Consider the following 6,000-nt stretch of genomic DNA (forward strand, 5'->3'; position numbering starts at 1 on the left):
ACAATAGAGAACACCAGAAATTACGTGGTTTGGCTTTTAGCCTACGTCCACGGGCGAAAACAGAAGGAAAATATTATACTAATGAAAAAGAGTTACAAGTACTGTAATATTTTAGCTTACTACCCAAAATCTCAATACACCCAAACTCTCAAATCACTAAACACAAGAGTTTTTTTTTTAAGCTCTACAAAACTCTCTGGTTTTTTTCTCTCTCACAAATTGAATGCAGAAACCAATGGAGGGCTTCCTTTATATAGCCAAAATTGACTATTATTTTAATACTTTTTTTCTTGTTTTCTTTGGGCGGCACCTATTTTTCTTCCTCTTTCTTCTTTGTCAAAGTTTCCCTTTTTTTTTCTTTGCTTGGGCGGCATCTACTTAGACTTTAATTTAGGTGGATTTTTCATGGTTTGGCATCGCCCAAGACTTTGACATTCTAACACTTGGAGATTAAATTGAGAATCAATCAATCTCCACACCATATTTTCTGCTTCGCCATAATCATATTGTCTATGTTTCTTCTAGGCCACAAGAGGATCTACTCCAGATAAACTTGTTAGTATTTATCGGCTTGGTCAAAACATCTGCTAGGTTCTCCTTCGTATGGATTTTCTTCAAATCTACACTTCCATCTTCCACTACTTCTCGAACGAAGGGATACTGGACTCTTATGTGCTTTGTCCTAGAATGAAAGGCTGGATTCCTTGCAATATGCAAAGCACTCTGACTGTCACAAAACACATGAATTTTCTGTTGTTTGTGCCCGAGCTCCTCCAATAACCTTTGTATCCAAATAGCTTCCTTGCAAGCTTGTGTAGTTGCCATGTACTCTGCTTCTATTGTAGATAAGGCCACAACGGCCTGCAGTTTCGAAACCCAGCTTACAGCTGCTCCCGCAAGTGTAAACACATAGCCAGTAGTGGATTTCATTTTATCAAGATCTCCTGCAAAATCTGAATCCACATAACCCCTGACAGTAAACTCTAATCATTTATAACATAATGCAACATCTGAGGTTCCTCTGATGTATCTCAGAATTCTCTTCACAGCTATCCAATTCTCTCTACTAGGATTCGTCATGTATCGACTAACTGCTCCCACTACTTGTGCAATGTCTGGTCTAGTAAATATCATAGCAAACATCAAACTTTCCACTGCTGATGCATACAGTACTCAAGACATCTTCTTCCTTTCTGTTTCATTGCTAGGACACATACTTGAGAATAATTTGAAATTAACAGGAAGTGGGATAGAGATTGACTTACAATCTTGCATGTTGAAGCGCCGTAAGATTTTCTTCAAGTAATTCTTCTGTAAAAGCCAAATCTTCATATTATTTCTGTCTCGGTGAATTTGCATTCCTAGAATCTTGTTTGCTGGCCCCAAGTCTTTCATTTCAAACTCCCTAGCCAACCGTGCCTTCAATTCTTGGATTCGATCTTTGTTGGGGACTGCTACTAATATGTCATCCACATACAACAGCAAAATAATGAAATCATTATCTTCAAACCTTTTGTAATATGCACAATGGTTTGAACTAAGTCTGTTGTATCCAAGGCTCATGATGAAGGAATCAAATCTCTTATACCAACACCTCGACGCCTGTTTGAGACCGTATAAAGATTTGTTCAACCTACAAACCAAGTTTTCCTTTCCTGTTTCTGCAAAACCTTCTGGTTGGAGCATATATATTTCTTCTTCAAGTTCTCCATGAAGAAATGCAGTTTTCACATCTAACTGCTCAAGATATAAGTCAAAGATAGCACACATTGCCAAGACTACTCTGACTGTTGTGATTCGAACAACCGGAGAAAATATCTCGTTAAAGTCAATACCTTCTTTCTGAGCATATCCTTTCACCACTAGTCTTGCATGATACCGCTCCACTTGGTCATTGTCATCACGTTTGATCTTATAAACCCATTTGTTACCAATGGCTTTTCTTCCGTGTGGTAGTGGTACAAGTTCCCATATCTTGTTCTTGTGTAGAGCTTCAATTTCTTCCTGCATTACTGTCATCCACAAAGCAACATCTGAGCTGTTTAAAGCTTCATGGAAAATTGAAGGCTCTTCATCCTCTGTTAGAAGACAGTATGCAACGTTGATCTCTGTGACATACTCCAAGTGCCATGTTGGCGGTCGTCTCTCACGAGTTGACTGACGAACTTCTGGAGTTTTGGACTCGACTGGTTCTTGTTCTTCGTGTTCTAGTGCTGCTTCAAAAGAATTTGAATCTTCTGGATTATTTTCCATATATACCGGCACAATCTTTGACTTTTCTTTTGCAGTGTTATTATCTTAATCTTTCCTTTGTAGTTGATCTTCTACAAAAATAACATCTTTGCTGATGACGATCTTGTGGGCAGTGGGGTCCCACAGACGATACCCTTTTACTCCATCAGCATATCCCAAAAGATACATCTTCTAGATTTTGCATCCAGCTTTGTTCTTTCTTAGGCATTGTATATCACGTACACATGACATCCAAATGCATGTAGGTAGGAATAATCAGCTGGCTTTTCAGTTCACATTTCCATCGCTGTCTTTAGCCCAATAGCAGTAGATGACGATCAATTTACTATATAATAAGCAGTTTTGGCTGCTTCTGCCCAGAATGACCCATAATGAATTGAGTAGACTAGCAGTCCTCAACATAGCTCTTATCCATTCTGTAAGAGTTCTATTCATCCGCTCTGCTAGTCCATTTTGTTGAGGAGTGTATGCCACCGTGAGCTGCTTCTAAATACCTTCTTGCTTACAGAAAGCAAGAAACTCATTGTCTGTATACTCTCCACCATTATCTATCCTCAAGCACTTGATCTTTATACCAGATTCAAGTTCCATCCGCGCTTTGTATTCTTTAAACACTAGAAATACATATAATTTTTTCTTAATTGGATACACCCAACATCTTCTAGAATAATCATCAATGAAAGTCACTATGTACTTTGCACCTCTCATGGATATATCCGGTGATTCCCAAATATCAGAATGAATCAAGTCTAGAATGCATTTACTTCTAGCAATAGATCTACTGAATTTTAATCTATACTGCTTACTTGTAACACAATGCTCGCAAAATGGTAAACTTACCGATTTGAGCCCTAGAAGCAATTTTCGCTCAGAGAGAATCTTCAAACCTTGTTTCGATATGTGGCCAAGTTTGAGATGCCACATCATCGTTGACTCTTCTCCATTTGATACAACACACGCATCAGCCTCCTGTAGTGTTTCTCCTTTAAGCATGAATAGATTAGCACCGATTTCTTCTGCCTTCATCCATACAAGCACTCCTTTAACAATCTTTATAATTTCATTCTCCACATGAGTTTTGCACCCATGATTGTCTATTTGTCTCAAAGACAATAGATTTTTCTTCAGGTCATTGACATGTCGTACCTTCCTAATTGTGCGAATTGTACCATCAAACATTTTTATTTTGATAGTACCAATACCAGCGATCTCTAAGGTATAATCATTACCCATATATACAGATCCTCCTGAGATATGTTCATATGTGTGGAACCATTCTTTCCGAGAGGTCATGTGCCGGTTAGCTCCTAAGTCTATAAGCCAGATATCAGATAGTTGTTTTCTGCCTTCTGAAACAGTTATTTCCTTGCTGTAGAGAATTTCGCCATCATCCGAGGTACTTGCTACGCACCCTTGAGCATTTGATGACTCAGGTTCTTTGCCCTTTTTTCTCTTTTGGTTACTCCAATACTCTTTGTTGACGTGCTCTTTCTTGCCACAGTTGTAACATTTAACATTTTTCTTACTTCTGGATTTTGATCTACCATGATTTTTACTCCCACTGGGGCTACGTTCCGTTGATCTCCCTCTCGTTACCGATAGTGCCTTCGCTTGCTGCGAACTTGCTTGTCTGTTTTCTTTATTTTTCTGCCTGCTCTCCTCATTTAATACGGAGGCTGCAATATCGTCGAAAACTAAAATGTCCACTGGATTGTTGTTCGTCAGGTTGATGATGAGATGATCACATGAATCTGGTAGACTTTGAAATAGAAGCTCTGCACGTTCATTCTCCTCTATAGTATGACCCAACTTTGTGAGTTGTGAAAATAGAGTCTTTAAGGTGTTGATGTGGTCAGTCACCATTGTAGATTCCGCCATTCGAAGAGTATAGAGTTTCTTTTTCAAGAAGATTTTGTTGTGTAGTGACTTGACCTCGTACAATTTTGTAAGAGTATCCCATATTTCCTTCGCTGTATTTTTCTCTGCCACACTGGATAATACTCCGTCTGCAAGTGCCAAATATAGATCAGAAATGGCATTCATCTGTCATCAGTTATCAGTTATCTCCATGTGCCTTTCTCCAATTGCTGCCAAGCAATTATTTTTCCTTAATATAGCTTTCATCTTCATTTTCCATAATGAAAAATTATTTCCGTTAAATTTATCAATTTCATACTTTGCCGCCATTTTGTTGATAAATACCGCACACAAGCTAGTGTACCACCGTGAATAGTTATGAGTATGTGTAAGAATACACACCAGGAAAGTTCCCAGGAAAGACTGGAGGGGTCACAATGGTCCCACTTAAAACCCAAACTCCTTAAGCTCTTATCGCCTTTGTGACAGAACTTTCCTAGACATGTACAAAACCACATAGTTGCTTTACTCACACCACTATTCCCTGCTTTGCACCGCAAAATTCTTAGATCGCTCCTACCGTTTCTCGTGAACAATACCGTATACGTGAATAGTACTGTATACGTAAACAATATCCGACTCTAAAAAATACAACCAATAGCTCTGATATCACTGTTAGGAAATTAGTGGGTGAAACAGACACGCAATTAAAATGAAATTGGAAGAAAAATAAAGAACAAGCACAATAGAGAACACCAGAAATTACGTGGTTCGACTTTTAGCCTACGTCCACAGGCGAAGACAGAAGGAAAATATTATACTAGTGAAAATGAGTTACAAGTACTGTAGTATTTTAGCTCACTACACAAAACCTCAATACACCCAAACTCTCAAATCACTCAACACAAGAGTTTTTTTTTTTTTTAAGCTCTACAAAACTCTTTGGTTTTTTTCTCTCTCACAAATTGAATGCAGAAACCAAAATAGAGGGCTTCCTTTATATAACCAAAATTGGCTATTATTTTAATATTTTTTTTCTTGTTTTCTTTGGGCGGCACCTATTTTTCTTCCTCTTTCTTCTTTGTCAAAGTTTCATTTTTTTTTTCTATCCTTGGGCGGCATCTACTTGGACTTTAATTTGGGTGGATTTTTCATGATTTGGCACCGCCCAAGACTTTGACATTCTCCCCATGGTTTGACACCACCCAAGACTTTGACAGTTTTTGCCACTTCCTCACATTTCAAACATTTTTATTTGAGCTTGCAAACAATACTGGTGAGTTGTCTCATCTCAAGCACCATATGCTTGTTGAATTCCTATACTTTTGAATGTAAATTTTGCTTGGCATTGGGATTGTTGCGCTTTGTATTGTGTTGTATGCTGCCACTAATGACTAAAGCAATATGGTGTCGATAATGAAAGTTTGCTATCATTTTTCTATACTGACAAAGAAGATCTTGATGCATCGTGTATTGGCATTGAATGGGAAGTTAGGTTTTTAAGTGTGTTTATTAGATAACAATTAAGTTTAGGGGCGATAATGATTTTCCTTATAGTATCCAATCGAGCATGAGTGGTAATGGGGAAAATAGAGAAGATAATGAAGTAAAGTTAAGTTATAGTGCAATAGAGAATGATTATGAGAGAACAAGAAGTGAAATACATGGGTAGACTAATGGCGAATCCGATACACAACTTAGAAATGACGGAGATAAACATGAAGAATATGGAATGAACAGACTGAACTTTGACACAACAGAAAAAAGAGATTGAAGAATTGAAAAAGGAATATTAGATTCCCAATGATATTACGCCTAGGTTACTGAGGGAAGATAACATGGCCAGCAAATTGGGTGATTAAGAAATTGTGGTTAACATGAAGATGTTTA

This window comes from Citrus clementina, unplaced genomic scaffold (assembly GCF_000493195.1).
Source record: "Citrus clementina cultivar Clemenules unplaced genomic scaffold, Citrus_clementina_v1.0 scaffold_2, whole genome shotgun sequence".
Lineage (NCBI taxonomy): Eukaryota > Viridiplantae > Streptophyta > Magnoliopsida > Sapindales > Rutaceae > Citrus > Citrus x clementina.